Below are 16,621 nucleotides of genomic sequence, written 5' to 3' on the forward strand. Positions count from 1 at the left end.
CACCATATTTGTCTAATTGAGTCCATATACTTTATTAACAAATATCAAGGCACTTCATACTTACATACTTAACTGGTGAGAATCCTTCTTTATTTAAGTTATAATATTCAATCAGACATGTAAAATTAAGTGTGAACAATTCCTAAATACTTCAGTTGAATTGAAAACATAACAAAACTGCTTTTACACTATTAATATTTCTAGCAAAATCTCTCATGTAATTTAATATTCACTAAGACTTAGCCAACTCAAAGTGAGCTCTCTTAGCTACTATCTTCTGATTCTTGCATGTTCTCAGCATCATCCCTCTTTTGTTTCTCCTTCCCTCATATCTAGCACCTATCTACCTTTTCAGACCTACAAGATACTACATCTTTCAGTTATGGGCATTTTTCTCTGGCTGTCTCCCATATCAGGAATATTCTCCTTTCTCTGCACTGACCACTAAGCTCTTTGACTTCCTTTAAATCTCCACTAAAATTCTACTCCTACAGGAAGCATTCTTTAATCTCTCTTAATTGCGGTGGTGCTTTTCCTCTTAATTATTTCCAATTTATCCTGCATATGGTTTGCTTTGTATATAATTTGCATGTTGTCTCCCCCATTAGATTTAAGTTTCTAGAGGACAGTCTTTTGCCTTGCCTCTTGTGGGGGTGGGGAAGACAGGGTTGTTGTGGAAAAGAAGTGCATTCCAGTAGTGGCTAGGTGGCATAGTCAGGCAGCTAGGTGGTGTAGTGGATAGAGCACCAGCCCTGGAGTCAGGAATACCTGAGTTCAAATCCGACCTCAGACAGTTAATAATTATACCTAGCTGTGTGGCCTTGGGCAAGCCACTTAACCCCACTGCCTTGCAAAAAAAAAAAACAAACCTAAAAAAAGTGCATTCCAGGCATGGTCAATGACCAGTAAAAATAAATGCATGGAGATGGGAAATGAAGATGGAATGCCATCCATAGGGAACAGGGAGAATGCAATTTGGGTAGACCACGGAAAAAAGAAGTAATGTCCAAAGGGGTTGAAGAGATAAGAAGAGGTCAGCTTGAGAAGGGTTTTAGAAGTCAACCAGAAGAGTTTATATTTTATTGTAGAGTAAGAGGGAGTCATTGGAGCTTATTGAGTAGGGAAACAATACAGTAAAATCTTCACTTAAGTTGTCACTTTGGCACCTCTGTGAAAGATAACTGGGGTACATAAGATGCTTGAATTAGGGAGAGCTATTTGGAGACTGAATAAATAAAATTTGATGCACTCAAATTTAACCAATCAATTTTAAGAGCAATATCTTGGTTCAAGCAAAAGTTCTTATTTTCCTTCTAAGAAAATCTCTGAACATCTATTAGTGAGAAGAAAAGTTTCTAGCGAAGATGGTGCCTTCTGCCACTGATTGAAAGTCAGCTCCTTATATTCAACCCAAATATGGACTACAAAGACCCATTACTCTAATACTAGAAAAGGTCAGATCTCACCCTGGCAGGAGTTTTAAAAGGAACTCCCACTGACACAGTCCAATTAGACAGTCTGATCCTTCAAAAATGTTAGAATAGATAGGTATTATTTCCCATATAAATTATAATTGTAGTTGAATATGATATGAAGATTTACAGAAAAGGGATATGTTACACCTCCAAAAAAGGACACAAAAATTCAATTCCCATAAACAATAATATGAAAATGTAAAAAATCACAATGGCAATGATCAGTCTTCCAATAACTCTAAGTTAATTATAGTTATCGACTAAGGCCTCAGTAATCTGACCTGTCAACCCAAGAATTTTTGTACCACAGCTACTCTGAGAAGCTGAAAATTTTGTTTTAAGGTACACATCCAAATACATTGGTTTTGTGCAGATTATCAGGAGCTTGTTTAAATATATACATATATTATAATATAGATAGATAGATAGATAGGAATGCACACTTATGACCCTACTTTATGTAATAATTAGAATGCAACACTACAGAGTCACTCAAATGCATGCTTAGTCCCCAAACTCCCCATGTTTACTTTACCTTAAATTGAAGAAAGATGCAGTCCCCCCCAAAAAATATATATGGTTTAAATAACATTAAATCAGGAGTTAAGAACTTTGCTGGGGTCTGGTCTCAGGGTCAAGTCATTAAATGTTTTTCTGACTCCACTTTGCCATCTGTAAAGTAAGAATAACATTGCTGTAAGTATGTTGTAAGGATGAGATGAGATGAGAGATATTAAAAGCGAAAGGAAAACTTGCGCCTCTTACATTTCAAGATTTTTGAATGTGTTAATGTTATTCACTTGAGACTGTGAATCTTCAGACCATTCACACTTTACTGTGTGACTCTAGGCAGGCCATTAAATGACTTTGCCTCAGTTTCCTCAACTGTTAAATGGGGGTTATAATATAATTCCTCTCAGGGTTGTTGTGAGGATCAAAGATGACAATTTTTATAAAACACTTAGCCTAGGGTCTGGAGCATAATTGGCACTTAACAAATGCTTATTTCCTTCCTTATCATAAAATAAACACCCAGAGACCATTATGATCTGGACTCCTGCATCCTGCACCCTTGGCAAATGCCTATTTTGGCACCATTGCTGTTAGCTCTGTGAGCAGGAGCAGCTGACATTCAAGAACTCCTCCCCTTTCTCCATTTTTATTTGTATTCTAATACCTTCTCTTATAGTATGCAAAACTCAGGCAAAGAATATTAATGGTTAAAACATTTCTAAGTTCTATCCAATAAATGCTAATATGGTATTTAGAAAGACTAAACTATGATATTCTAATTTACATTATTAGTATTATTATAATGCTTTTCAAAAGCCAAACCACCTGCTGGGTTACAAAATTGAGAAATGAAGTATTTATAAACCTTAATATGAAAACCTTTCAAAAAACTTTTCTACTTTTTTTCTCAAGAAGAGTCTTTTGAAACACTTAAATCTAAAACTTGAGGGAAACAGTAGAACAGGCACTACAGTTCAAATATCATTTAATGTCTACATGCTAGTAAAAGTTTGCCAACCCATAAAATCCAGTAAAATGAAACATTTTAATATATCGTTTCTTTTAACACTTTAGGAAGATTATCTATGTGGTATGATGAAAAGTGTGTTGGACAGGTAGCCCTGCCCATGACTAATAGTATGATCAAGCGTCATTTAATTTGTTTCAGCCTCTGTTTCCACATCTGTAAAATGGGAAAAACAAAAATATTTACCTCATAGGGTTCTGAGAATCAAATGAGAAACTTCAACATGTCATATAAATGCCAGTGATTTTTTATTTGTTTCTGGATCAGTAATGTGATACCCTAGTTATGCAAAAGTAAATTTAAAAATCACTTATCTATTATTTTCATTGGGTGAGCAAAAACAATTTCTTCATAGCTAGAATAATATCAATTTGTTTTGAAAGAAGAAAATGAATCAATTGGGAGACTAGTATAGCAGTTCCTAACTAATTCATACTAATTACTGGGAGCTTTGCAGCTGATGGAACTGTGATTTAGCAAGTAAACAAACCTTATCAAAAGAAAATTAAAGCTTTTGCTTTCCCAAATGTATTTCCCTCATTTATCTTAATAAGTGTAATTTAATTTTGTTTATTGGTGATCATTCTTCATGTTATATTAAGTTTATTTTGTATAATTAATTAAATCTTAGTAATAGGAAAACTAACTGCAGACATCAACTTTTTTTTTTAACCTCTTCTGGAACTGAATTGACCCTGTTCGTTATAAATCCAAGAGTAAGTTCCTAGCCAAAATTTTAAATAGAGACAGAAACTAATCCATTTGCAAATTGCCCCAGTCAACTCTTTTAGTAACACTACTAAGCACAATCAAATCAAGAGTCCAGACATCATAAGTCCTAGATTAGAGAGATAGTCCATCTGATTATAGATGGATATCAAAACCACAGAAAACATTAGCTCTTCAAAAGAGAGTCTTTAGAAATAAACTTGTCAAAAATTAAATAGCTGGGCTAATCCCCATAGAATCACTATTACATAAAGAATTTTGGGTCACCTATTGCAATTTCCTCATTTTGCCAAAGAGTAAAATGAAAGATTATAAAAGTTGAAATGACTTGCCCAGGGTCATAGAGGAGAAATGGGAAGAAATAACATTTGCCTACACAGCTTCCTACTCAAAACCCAACATTCATTTGACCATGTAATGCTTCTTCACTTTGAGATGAAAACTGAAGTTAATTAATTCATCTAAAAGCACATGGACATAGCTACCTAGCAGCAGAATGAGGACTAGAACCTAGGTCTCCTGACTCCCAAGCCAGTGCTCTTTTCACTGTACCACACTTTTCTTCAAGTAGAAGAAAATTCAAAGTAATGATTACTATCTCAATTTCTGACTTGATGCTGCTTCCAACTTCTGTCCCAGATTCATCAGTTATTTCTGAGACAACACTAACATAAAAAGAAAAGATACTGTAACTAATAACACAATTCTTTATCACCCTACCTAGTCTTATTAAGCTCCTAGCCTGTGATTCTGTACAGGTTTGGGGAAGGGAGACAGTATAATCCAATGAAAGGTTTAACTAGTACTGAAAAAAGGGTAGCATTTGTACAGTATTTTAAAGTTAAGATGCTTCACAAAGCAATGTGACCTGATGAAATTTGCATTTTAGGAAAATCACTTTAGAGGCTGAATGGAAAATGGATTGGATTGGGGAAAAAGTTGTGGCTGCCAGCAAGCTCTTGCAATAATCTAGGCATGAGGTGATAAGGGCTTGCACTAGAATGGTAGCTCATAATACTTCTAACCAAATGAAATTAAAATGTAATTGGGAAATATTTAACAAATAAATGGAACTATAATAAAAAAGATATTATTACATTTTAAAAATAAGTCAATATGTGGCTCTCAGGGATCTTTATGTATGGATTAGTGACTTCTGTTTCCAATTCAGTTTGATACCATTGGTGTAAAATGAGACATGTTTTTGTCTATATCCTAAAGGAATATATTTTGTTTGATTAATTATATTCATTGCAAGAAGCTTTTCCCTGTTTTTCCAATTCCAATTCAGGGTTATGGGAGGGAGATAATAAATTTCTGTTAATGTAAATAAATGGAGGTAGAGTATTACAAATATGAAATGCTCCATGCATAACATGCAGTTGAAGTAAGTCATACCATAATTTGTTTTATTTTGCAACTTTTCATTTTGTAACAAGAGACCTTTCACAAAGTAAGAATAACTAAATGTTTCTAATATGAAAATAAAACAAATCAATAAAACTTTAAAATTAAAGTTTTTTTAAAATAGTACAGAGTGGGGCATCAAGGTGGCACAGTGGATAGAGCACCAGCCCTGGAGTCAGGAGTACCTGAGTTCAACTCCAGCCTCAGACACTTAAAAATTGACTAGCTGTGTGGCCTTGGACAAGCCACTTAACACCATTTGCCTTGCAAACAAAATCTAAAATAAAAAAAATAGTAAAGAGGGGGGAAAAATCCGGAAGAGAGTTCAAAGTATATATAGAGAGATGCCTTTTAGTGCAATATAAGAAAAATTAAAGTTAGAATTGTCATCCTTATAAATAAGACTACATAAAGAATCATTTTGACCTTGATACTGGGTACCTGGGAAAGAGACCATGGCCTTTTCTTATCAGGAACCAGGTGAACAAGTCACTTCCTAGCCATTTACATGAATTGCTCTCTCTCTCTCTCTCTCTCTCTCTCTCTCTCTCTCTCTGTCTCCCCCACCCAGGTCTCCTGATTCCCAAGCTAATACTTTTTCCACTATACCACACTTTCCCCCAATTAGGATATCATTTGTTTGAAAGAAGGGACTTCATTACTATTCCCACCACTTAGCACAGTCTCTGATACATAGTATTGTCAGCATATTAAATGCTTTATTAATGACAGTGTTTGGGGGTACCTAGGTGGCACGTGGATGGAGCACTGGCCTTGGAGTCAGGAGGACCTGAGTTCAAATCCAACCTCAGACACTTAATTGCCTAACTGCGTGACCCTGGGCAAGTCACTTAACCCCATTGCTTTAAATAATTTTTTTTTAAATAAAGTGTTTGAACAATTGCTGGCTTTCCATCCAACAGAAATATTGAAGAAGGTGCTATATCTTAGGAGTTTAAACTAGATATTTTGTCTCTTCTAACTTAAAAGAATTTCTCATATGAAGGATAAAGTAGGGACTTGGATAGGATTAGACATTGTGCAAGGCCATTCCAAGGCAATAGAACAGCAGTTCCTAACAGGTTTATCTTTATCTATTAAATAAATTTTATCTTCTCTCCCCTACCAATTCTTTGGTGCTAATGAAGATACCCGGGTGGGGAACACAGTATAATCAATAGCTATACCTGGTCAACCCTTAAAATACACACAACCTTCCACTTGAATCTCACAACAGGTTCTTGTGACAATAGAGACTGTAAAGTTAATCAATCAACAAACATTTAATAGCATCAATAATATGCTGAACATTGTGCTATAAATAGGAACTTAAATCCTAAAGGAGAAGACAGGTGTATATATAAGTATGTAAAAATAATTATAAAGAGAATAATAATACAAATAAGCACAAAATAAATATAATGTAGAAGGAAAACACTAGCAGCTGGGGATGAGGGATGGTTTGGGAAAAAAATTCAGGTAGAAGGTGGTACTCAAGCTGCATTTGAAAGAAAAGAAGGATTCTATGAGAAAGAGGTAAAGAGGCCTTCATGAGTACAAAGGCAGAGAGACAAAATATAAAGTACTATATTTGCAGTACAGAAAGACCAGTATGACCAGGACACAGTATTCAGATGGGGGAGTGAGGCTAGAATTGACTTCAGACAGATGTAAAGGGTTTTAAAAGCTAAACAGAAACCACCAAAATTGATTACATGGAAAAATGACATGGTCAGATGAGCCCTTAAAGAAAATCACTGGGCGGCTAGGTGGCATAGTGGATAAAGCATCTGCCTTGGAGTCAGGAGTACCTGGGTTCAAATCCAGTCTCAGACACTTAATAATTACCTAGCTGTGTGGCCTTAGGCAAGCCACTTAACCCAGTTTGCCTTGAAAAAAAAAAAACCTAAAAAAAATCACTTGGATGGTAGTGTGGACAATGAACTGGAGTGAGAAGAGGATTGAGGCAGAATGACCAATTAGAAAGTTCTTGCAGTAAGGGCCTGAGTTAAATATCTATTTGAGTCAGGGGGAAGGAGGGTAAGATGATGCAAGAGATGTAAAAACAGAAAAGGCAAGTTTTGGCAACTGAATGAATATGTGGGATGAATATAAGAAGTCAAAGGTAATGACAAGTTTACAAACGTGGGAGATTGGAAAAATGATAGTACCTTCAAAGTAAAACAGGAAATTTGGAAGAAAGGAGTGTTTCAGGGGAAAATAATATGTTCATTTTCGGACATATTGAGTTTTTGATGTCTCCTTAGAACATCTAGTTTCAAGTGTCCAATAGGCAATTAATATGGGACTGATGCTCAGGGAAGAGGAATATTGGAGATGATATAGATACAGATATATTGATACTTTAGTGAAGAATCTGAATAGAGAGGTTAAATTCATGGGAATTATTGTGGGTAAGGAGGGGAAGGGGGAGAGAGAGAGAGAGAGAGAGAAAGGGAAACAGAAACAATTAATATGAATGGGGGGGGAAGAGAAGACAGAACAGAATCTTGAGAATACTTGGGGGACTTGATAAAAATGCTAAGTCAGTCAAACAGAGGATGGAGGAAGACACAATCAGGAGGAGCACCAGGAGAAAGTGTCATGAAAATCCTGACAGGAAAGAGTATCCAGAAAGAAAAGATGGTCATCACTGTGTCAAGTACTAACAATTAAGAGCCCATTGGTAATTTATGAGAGAACAGTTTCATTAAGTGAGGAGAAAGGAAGTCAGATTGCAAACGGCTGAGTTATAAGAGAGGATAGCTTGAGGGAAGTTGTTTTGTTTTTGCTTTTTAAAGAATAGGAGAGATTTGGATATATTTGAAAGCTGTAAGGAATGAATCAGTAGGTGAACCATAGGAGAGATATTGTTTGCAATCTACTGGTGAAGGTGGAATAGTTTCTTCCTCCAAAGCCAGTTATTGTGATTAAAGGAGGGATAAAGAGGAAGAAAGCAGGAGGTAAGAGATTGTTAGCCAGAGTGGTACATGAATAACATAATTCAGTCCCCAAAGAGATTTAGGTGATTCCCAGCCTACTGTTGCAACAAGTTTCTTCTCCTCCTGCTCCACCTTCTCTTTCCTCCTCATAGTTGGAGGAGAGAGATACTCTGATTCCAGATTCAGTACCCTTATTTGGACAAGCTACCAAAAGACTGAAGTATTTTTGTATGAAAGTTTAAGAAATAAGGTCAGACAGGTGACTTCCATCTTGTGGAAGGTAAAGGAGCCTTGAGCCTTTGAGGTTGGCAATTGAAAACTATTGAAAGTTTCTGAGCAAGAGAGTGGCATTTCAAGAAGAAAAATACACAAATGTTATTGATGATAGAACAGATGGGGAAAAACAAGTGGATATGAAATCAAGTGGGATATAATTTTTAATGTTCCAGGAGCAAGGTAGCAATACTTTATGCTAGGATAGTGATAGTGGGGGTAGGAAGGGTGAGTTCTGGTTTTGAAATTTTCTGCAAGTGATAAAAAGAAAAAAAAACCTAGATAACAATGACTGGATAAGAGATATTAATGATGACTTAGGTGTTTAACCCACATGATTTAAATAAGAGATATTTAGCCCAGGCAAGAGATCCAGTTTGGGGAGGACATGATGATATACTAAGTTTTTTAGAGAGAAATTGGGGAAATATAAATGAAGATATACAACACACAATCAAGCACAGGAAAATAAGAGCTTGGAAAAATATATGTGAGAAGTCATACATGTAGAGAGCATATTTAAAACAATAAGAATGCACAGAAGATAGGCAAGATTACATAGAAATAAGCAAAGTCAAAAAATTACTCAATAAAATTAATCAAAAATAGAATCAAGAGTAAATGGTTATGAGAATACTCAAAATATCTAAAAGCATAGTACTCATTCATTGAAATGATGTATCTCAGACCATGAGGTACTGTCTTGAAGTGTTTGACAGGTATAACAAACTTACTGGGGGCAGTTCTTTTTAAAAGGAATTGATGTTAATGTAAATTAATGATGCATAAATTAAACTAGTCTCTTGAAAGTCACAACTTATTCAGAAAAGCTAAAAAAATCAAATGATTTCAATTATAGAAGGTTTTAACCACATTTATTTTAAAAAATCTTTTTTTTTATTCTGAAGTAAACTATGTTCCTACCATCTAGACAAGTTCCAAAAAGAAAAATTTTTTCCAGTGTATTTTTTCAATAGGGTTCTGTATAGATACAGACATGAATGCAATTAACTATTGCAAAGTAATCCAGACCAGGTATGAAACTTAAACTCCAACCCCCACCCCCAACCACCAAAAAGAGCCCCAAAACATTTTCAAAGACTTTAACTTTCAACATTTTAAAGACTTTAATCCACAGTAGTCAACTTGGCTAAGGACAAAGAAGTTTGCTCCCAACACTGTCATACAATATAGTGATTTAATAATGGTATGGTAAACAGCTGTGACTGCACCACATCAACATCTGTCCCCTTTTCAAAACAAATTATGATACATTTAACATAAATTACCACAAGTACTTTTAAAAATCCATGTCATAAATGATTTACCACACATTATGTTCTGATATTATATAATATCCTTCACCAAAGTCTTTCAATGCCTCCTCATGGCACCTGGATTCTCCAAGGTGATGCTGGCCAAATGAGCACAAGTTCCAGGCAGGTCCTACCAAGCTGGAAAAGCTTTGAGAACTGGGACTGGTGACAGATTGCATGGCTATCACTCAAAAACCAGCCTTAACAGTTTCTCAGAAAACAGGTCACAGCTAATTTTTTTTAAATTTTTGCTATGACAGCTAATTAAACTGAGTGCTAAAGCTTGAAGTGATTGAGACCAGATGAAATATTAAAGTATTATGTACAGGGAAATAATTACCAATCCATTTGGTATTTTAATAACTTTAAAAATTATTAATCAAAATACCTTGATTGCTATACACTACATTGACTGGCAAAAGTTGGAAGAGAAGAGAAATTGTTAAAGGTACCTCTTTATTAATTTGTTTGTTTATATGTTGCTTTTTACTTCTGATCTGTGACTTTTTTTTTGTTAGTATAAGGAATCTCTAATATTTGCTCCAAAAACACAGGACAAAAATTTCTCTGCACCTTAGAATCTTCAAATATCCTCCAGGAACTGAGTGATTAAGTAACTTGCCCTTGGCCACACAAATACTTAAAATTTGTCAGAGGTAGGACCTGAACCCAGATTTTTTTTCAAACACCAAACAAAGCTGGAAATTTGTCAACTGCATCACGCTGTCTCATTATCCAGTTATAAAATGAATGTGTAATTACCAAGAACAATAGAGATAAATTTTCAGGAGAAAAAAAAAATCAAACTATGATCATTCTTTAAGATTAGTGCCCCCAGTCTCCAATCTTAGAACATATATTTAGAGTTGGAAAGAACCTCAGCAGAGTCTTCTACTGTAAACATTCATTTGACTGATGAGTGAACCAAGGGCTCAATGAGAAGAAATGAATTTCCTTGGGTCACTAAGGAAAGAAGCAGGAAAACCCTAATTTAAATTCATATACTAACTGCAAATTTAGAAAACTTTTCACTGAACCATACAAGTGTATTTTCTAAGAAACTAAAGCTACTAATGTCATCAGTCAAAAATTTCACCAAATTTTTTGTTTTCATTTTCTTTAACACTTGAATTTCCTATCTGCAAGTCTCCTCTTCCTATCTAATATGAAAGGCATCATGAACAGCGCTGTTATTTTCTCCCATGGCTGAATGGAAAGAAGCTTTACTGTATTTGTTACTAGTTAAGTACCTCATAAGTCAAGCTCAAATGCTCCTTGATTGATTACAATCTTCTAATAGTCTTTGACAAAAATTATGAACACAAAGCTTCCGCTAATAATACAATCCTTCAGGTCAGATGGTACCTTTTAAGGAACAATTACTATCAGTATACTACAGAAAAATACATTAGCAAGTGGCGAAGTTCCCATTCCTAACTCAAGTAACTTTATTATAATCACACTGTAAATGTCCTGCAAACAATCTCATGCATACCTATCTTAAAGTCAACATCAAAGCTACTCAGATACATATAGCTAGCAAAATTATCTACCTTGAGATAACAAAAAAAGAACCTTGCAATTAAAACACCTCTTGCTAAGTTGTGCTTTGATAAATTTGCTCTTTTTTCTTTTATTCAGAGGAAGTTGTGGTTGGCTTTTATTTCAAGTAAAAATTCTCCAAGACAATCTTTACAACAAAGGAGGAAAAACTTCTAGATATAAGATACTGTTTCGGTAAGAAAATTATGTGACCAAGTTTTGTAAATTATTTGATGTGTTAACATTATAATAGAAAATACCATTTATTTGAAATTTCTAAATCACTACACAAACTATTATCCATGATTTAAATTATGTAATTGGACATGAAATTGTCTACTATAGAATATGTATCTTTCTCTGTGTTTTCATTCCTTTCATTCTTTCCTAAGTTTACCTTGAACTACTACTGCCCCCTTTCAAGGAAAAAAAAAACATTTTTTACTTCCCTATAACTTTATTTTAATTTTTACTATGGTCAGTTTTTGAAAACATAATATATTAAATCTTTTTATACTGCTCAAAGAAGAAAATAAATTTCTCAAGATTGAACTCCAGATCTTAGTATTCAAAGATTTCCATAATCTCTTTCAATTCATATTTCAAGTCTTAGTCTTTAAATTTTCCTTTCACATACCCCATTTCCAGACATACTGGGCAATTCCATCCATGTTTTCATTCTGATTCCTCCTGATACTGCAGCTTTGATCATATACTCCTTGCACCCCTAAACCACCACCACCACCAACAACAGAAGGAAATGGAATGCTTCTTTTGCACTCCATCTACCTCCTACCTTCCTTCAATGCCCTACTTGTCACTCCTCTCCCTAAAGTCATCTCTGATCCCCAATCCCCTGATAGAGGACACTTCCTCTATATTAATATTGTTCTTTATATCAGCTATTTTTGCACATTTTTTGTTGACACATTTCATCCTTTATTAGAGTTTTTAAGATCCCTGATGGCAGAATCTATGTTCTATCCTTGTATCTCCAGCACTCAGATAGTAGTTGCAAAATGTTTGTAATTGAATTCATTTTGCAGAGGAAAAAATCATATGGGAAAAGGACCTAGGTCATCCCAAAAGACTGTACCAATAGTACTCAAGGTAACAGCTTACATTTCTTCTTTCTGAAGTGTTAAATAAAATATGCATTGCAAAGAAATATTTAAGGATCTTCAATACCAATGATTTAGTTCCAAGCAAAACCATGCCTGCCTTTAAAAAATAAAGGAAGAAAGGAAAGAAAGAAAAAAGGAGGGAAGGGAAAGAGACAAAAAAGAAAAAAGAGAAAGAGAGAGAGAGAGAGAGAGAGAGAGAGAGAGAGAGAGAGAGAGAGAGAGAGAGAGAGAGAGAGGAGAAAGAAGGAGGGAAAGGAAGGAAGATACCATTTTGTTCTGCAGTTTGGGTGGGCAGCATTAACATCAGCTAGTGGCCTAGGAGGTAGTGAATTATCCAAATGAAGGATTCATCATTGAGGCACTTTTTTCTTTTCATTCATTCCTTTGTTCATTCAGGTTAAATGGGACCTCTTTAAACTCTTTTCTAAATCAAGCAGTTGAGTTTGAAGGCAAAACTAGATTTGAGCTAGGCCCATGAAGAATAGTTCTCCAGAGTAGTTAAATAGATACTAAAATTTAGAGATTAGAATGAATCTGAATCAGGCAATATGAAGTAAACATTGAATCTCAATTCATTTATTATATATAAATCTTCTTAAGAATCCTTTTCTCAGACTGGACAATTCACTAGATACTAGACAACTGTTATTTTAGGAATATAACCTAATTATATGGAACTTTATAATTTCCAAAGTACTCTCCTCACAAGAACATTGAAAGATTTGTGACATGAGTGTCATCCTCAGTTTTGTTCAAATAGACACTTGAATGAGGAATATGGTTTAGAAAACAAAGACTGAACTTTACATTAGCTATTCTACATAAATTTTAAGTTTCCTCTTTCCTTTTCCAATTCATACTGAACAACTCTCTATACGCTAGACAACTATATTTTAGGGGATAAATCCTATTTAGATAGTTTAAAGTACTCCTCTCACAACAAGCCTGAGAGATAGGTGGCATGATTATCTTCATCCTCAGTTTATACATATAAAACAATATTTTCCTTGCTACGGGAAGGAAGAGCAAAGGGTTGAGTTCCACCAGCTTTAAGAATTCCTTTTCAGTCTTAACCTTCTCACACAACACACACCCCCAACCATTCTTTTGTTTTGTTTTGTTTTTTTGCAAGGCAAAAGGAGTTAAGAGGTTTGCCCAAGACCACACAGCTAGGTAATTATTAAGTGTCTGAGGACAAATTTGAATTAAGGTACTCCTGACTCCAGGGCCAGTGCTCTATCCACTGCACCACCTAGCTGTGCCCCCCCCCCAACCACTCTTCAGCTCCATTTTTTGTGGTCTCACATTAGAATATAAACTTCTTGAGGGCATAGACTTTCTCTTAGCAAAGTAAAGGAAAGGTTATATAGTGAACACTTAATGAAAGGCTTGTTGACTTTTCTTACTCTTGAGCTGGTTGAAAACAAGGGCATTAAGGAGTTATGAAGAAGTCCTTATTCCATCTCTTTTGTCTCTTTATTTTTTCCTTCTTTCCTTCCATTGTTTCTTTTGTGAATAGTAATCCACAGATTATGAGATTTTAGATAAAATTTAAACCTAAACTCCAATTAGATTCCAATAAGATTCCCAGATCCAGTAAAAGAAAATATCTTAAAAATCCACAAAGATTTCTCTTGTTTGTGTCTGGCTTTTACAATACAAATGGGGCTTTTAAGAGGTATGCTTACCAACTCCTCCAGGCAGAGTAGGGGGAAGGTGAAAGAGGGGCAGAGTAATTTTGGAATTCAAAAATTTTTTAAGATAAATGTTAAAAATTGTCTTTATATATAACTGAGGGAAAATATTTTTTTTAAAAAATAAAGAAGCTGTACCATGCCATTCCATGCAGATGACCAGCTGATGGGAGAGAGCAGCAGAAGCAGCTCAGCAGAGAATAGCACACAAGGATTTAGGATTTAATCCACTTCCCCATTTTACTAATAAGGAAACTGAAACCCAGGCAGGTTAAGTGATCTGTCAAAGGCAAGCAGCTAAGCAATAAGCATTTATTTAGGAATTATTGTGTGCCCTATTATGGGCACTCACTAGACATAGTACATAAGCAGGACATGTGTTGCTCCCTAGTCACATGTTTGTTCCACTTCATATATGTTCTCTGGTCATCCACATTCCCTGAAGACATTCCTCTCCTCCTCCCTCCTCCTCTCCAAACCCCATGTCTCAGTACAAATAGAGGGAGAGTACCTCCATGCAAAAGAAATCATAGTTACCTATTTTTCTATGATTGATTATATGTCAGTATCTTCTGGTTGGCCTAATTAAAAATTGATTGATTGATTGTTGCCCTTTGTAATCAAAGAAGACAATAACATCAAGTAAATGATGACAAGGACATGCACATTATGTTGATTAAAGTGAGGGGAATGTAGTGTAAAGACAATCTTCTTACTCCCTCTTCCAGAACCACCTGACCCAGTGGCCTGATAGAATAGGAAATAGGACTTTTGGTGTCCATCTGGATACAATGGAAGACTATGGCCTTTTAGATGAAGGTCTTTCCCCTGTCATAAAGACATCACAACATTACAGTTAATGCCAGCAGTTCAGTATGGAAATTTTATAATTTTATAATCTAATTTTATAATCTCCAGACAGTAGGGTAAAGCTAGCTTATTTCACAATGGTATGGTAAACAGGAAGCTACATTTTTAGTAAAAATAAAAACTTAAGGGAAGGATTGTAATTGACCTATGGTTTTTCAATATACCTTCACAAAGCACCTTTAGCCTTCAGTAGTTTTCTAGAGGAATATACCCATATGTGAGAGGGAGCCTTAAGTAATATTTCCAGGTAAGGAAATGTAGGACTTAGAAAAGTGACTTGCCCAAGTCTCCTGGCTGAAGTACCAAACTCAGAAAACTCAGGCAACCTGTTAGCAAATCCAGGTTCCTTTGTAATTCTCCAGACAGGTTTTTTTTTTTTTGCACTATATAAAATCAGAAGAGTATGTATAAGGTTTCATACTGAGAAGAAATGCTACATATGTTATCTTTTTCTTCTGATTGCAGTAAAATCCCTAGTAACAAGGTTATAGAGTTGCTGTTTTATTTTCAAAGTTACTATTTATTTCAGTCCCTCTTACTACAGATTTGTAACTCAATGGTAAAACTTATTTTCTCTGAAAGTCAACTAAAAAATCTTCCCACTGGAGATACATTATTTACTTAAGAAAACATTTTCCAAGATCTTTTTTTCCTTTACCATTCTTTTAAAATGCATAAACTTTTCTCATGGGCTCTGAGTCTACTGATGAGAAGAGAGTAAATCACTTCAATTCAATAATCAAATAGCAAGGGTCTATTATGGAAAGGTACCAGTCTGAGTAGCTCAGATGCAAAGATAAAAGGAAAAGTGCTTAGCACTCTGGTTGAGATGTGCTGATCCTGAGAGTGCATTCTAGATACTGAAAAAAAAAGGCACTCAGTTAAGAGGATACAACCGGCCTAAAAGCTTACAAGAAAATAAGCCATGGACCTCCTTTTTTTCTTCTTGAGGAAACTATCAAACATAAAACAGTTGGTCTGATCAGGAACACTAAGGTAAACACAAAAAAGGAAATATTAGCCTATCTGGTGAATGTTTACTGTTTTAAAAGTAAACTCTCCTTCCATTAGGGATTACTACAGATCAAACCCTGACATGTAGAGATAGTAGATATGGGGACACTCCTCTCTGCCCATGTGGACTCCTTCTACCCCACCCACACACACACTATTTGCATGGGATTTGCAGAACTGATACAATCAGCAAAATAAATACAGCACTGGGTGATTCGTTGTAAACATTGCAAGAACCAACTTAATATCACTACATTGTAAACAGCAGCATTCCAGGGGGGAGAGAAAGAGAATATGTTGAAAAGAAAAGAACAAAGGGCTTTGTCATTTGTGATACTTTCCAAAGACAATATCGAACTTCCATCTGTTCTATTCCCAACTACCCTTGGCTTCAATATTTGTAATTCAAAGCAGTGGAGTCAATTAGAATTCAGGATTGAGAATTTCCTTCCATTGCCCTCAGTTCCCTGAGACTCAAATTTCTCTCTGTGTGTCTCTCCCTCTCTTCCTCTCCTCTCACTCAATATTTTATATATGTGTGTATGTGTATGTATGTATGTATGTATGAATATATATTTTTTCCTGTATTCTCTCTCCACCCCAGCACAGCTCCAGTTTATCTAATAGACTGTCCCATAAATCTTTTTGGTATTCTTCAATGCAGGGATATAGGTACATAAACCTTATCACAACAT

The 16,621-nt window shown here is 35.2% G+C and overlaps 1 protein-coding gene across 11 annotated transcripts in view; it reads right to left on the reverse strand.

Annotated features, from left to right (window-relative positions):
* Window positions 1-16,621, reverse strand: part of RNF152 (ring finger protein 152) — a 122,015-nt gene that overhangs the window by 58,837 nt on the left and 46,557 nt on the right. For 8 of the 11 annotated variants that reach the window (XR_012471770.1, XM_074202560.1, XM_074202559.1 and 5 more), the window contains one exon: window positions 2,011-2,147. The exons of the other annotated variants lie outside the window; for them this stretch is intronic. The gene's annotated coding sequence lies outside the window, so the exon portion shown is untranslated. The remainder of the gene's footprint in view (window positions 1-2,010; window positions 2,148-16,621) is intronic. 11 annotated transcript variants of the gene reach the window in all.

This window comes from Macrotis lagotis, chromosome X (genome assembly GCF_037893015.1).
Source record: "Macrotis lagotis isolate mMagLag1 chromosome X, bilby.v1.9.chrom.fasta, whole genome shotgun sequence".
Classification (NCBI taxonomy): Eukaryota; Metazoa; Chordata; class Mammalia; order Peramelemorphia; family Peramelidae; genus Macrotis; species Macrotis lagotis.